Source organism: Canis aureus, chromosome 10 (genome assembly GCF_053574225.1).
Source record: "Canis aureus isolate CA01 chromosome 10, VMU_Caureus_v.1.0, whole genome shotgun sequence".
Classification (NCBI taxonomy): Eukaryota; Metazoa; Chordata; class Mammalia; order Carnivora; family Canidae; genus Canis; species Canis aureus.
Window position 1 is genome coordinate 56,286,890 of NC_135620.1, and position 1,746 is coordinate 56,288,635.

General features: G+C 47.1%; 1 pseudogene; it reads right to left on the bottom strand.

The window, feature by feature from the left end:
- Positions 1-901: 901 nt before the first annotated feature.
- On the bottom strand, positions 902-1,392 carry LOC144321754 (large ribosomal subunit protein uL11 pseudogene; annotated as a pseudogene).
- Positions 1,393-1,746: the final 354 nt, after the last annotated feature.

The window sequence follows — 1,746 nt, forward strand, 5'->3', positions numbered from 1 at the left end:
CTTAAAGTCCACACTTGTGTACATACTCGTACAGTACATGATGGAGTCAGGGATATGGGAGGGTGAAAAGAAAAGGAGCAGGTGCTGTGGGCTACAGGACTCCTCTTTTATTTGTCCTGGGTTCTTCTATTGTCAGGGTTGGCCTGTGTGATTTTGTAAGATAATTTTTCTAAATATAGGCTGGGTACATATCTGTCTATGGCAGTTTATTTTGGGGGGCGTGTTGTAAAATGATCCTTTTTTAAAAATTTTTTATTTATTTGTGATAGTCATAGAGAGAGAGAGAGAATGAGGCAGAGACACAGGCAGAGGGAGAAGCAGGCTCCATGCACCGGAAGCCCGATCCCGGGCCTCCAGGATCGATCCCGGGTCTCCAGGATCGCGCCCTGGGCCAAAGGCAGGCGCCAAACCACTGCGCCACCCAGGGATCCCCAAAATGATCCTTTATTGAAATATTTTTCTTGGGAAGCCCCAGTGGCGCAGTGGTATGGCGCCGTCTGCAGCCAGGGGTGTGATCCTGGAGATCCAGGATCGAGTCCCATGTCGGGCTCCCTGAGTGGAGCCTGCTTCTCCCTCTGCCTGTCTCTCTCTCTCTCCTTCTCTCTCTGCGTGTCTCTGCAAATAAATAAATAAAATATTAAAAAAAAAAAAAAAGAAATATTTTTCTTTGTAGTTTTTATTTTTAAAAGATTTTATTTATTTATTCATGAGACACACACACACACACAAAGAGAGAGAGAGAGAGAGAGAGAGAGAGAGAGGCAGAGACACACAGGCAGAGGGAGAAGCTCCATGTAGGGAGCCTGACGTGGGACTCGATTCCGGGTCTCCAGGATCACACACCCTGGGCTGAAGGCGGCGCTAAACCACTGAGCCACCCGGGCTGCCCTCTTTGTAGTTTTTAATTAGTGGGGCATTCTACTGTACCACTACTGATGTCATCTATGATGTCGTGAGGGTGGTGGGCATCAACATTGCAGCCCACAGACTGGGCAGTCCCCAGGATCTCTTTAATGGTTCCAGTAAGTTGTCTGGCTAAAGATTAGTGCTGCATCTGTCAGGTAGTGTTGACAGTCTCATCAAAGGTGACTTTTCCACTGTGCCTAATCTAATGTTTTTCTGCTTCTTTCTGTCTCCTCGTGGTTCCTTGAGGGTTGTGATGATTAGGGCAGAGGCAGAAGATACCACTGCAACCTGGGCCTGTCTGTTCTGAACATTCAGTTTCACTGTAACCCTCAGACTGTTCCAATCACCGGTTGCTTTGGTGATGTCATTACCAACTTTTTTTGGAGACAGGCCCAGGGGGCTGATCTTCAGGGCCAAGGCAGACATGGTACAAGTGCACCTCAGGTATATGACTTTGATCTCATTGGGGTTGAACTCAGGCTGCATGGTGGAGGTGGCTGGTGTCAGATGAACCCAAATTTGAGACAAGCGAAGACAGTAGGAACTTCCCCTACTCTGAGTCAAGAGCCAAAAGTATGATTTCACTCTTTTTTTTAAATTATTTTTTTATTGGAGTTCGATTTGCTAACACATAGCATAACATCCAGTGCTCATCCCATCAAGTGCCCCCCTCAGTGCCCATCACCCAGTCACCCCAGTCCCCCACCCACCTCCCTTTCTGCCACCTCTTGTTCGTTTCCCAGAGTTAGGAGTCTCTTATGTTCTGTCTCCCTCTCTGATATTTCCCACTCATTTTCTCTCCTTTCCCCTTTATTCCCTTTCACTATTTTTTATATTCCC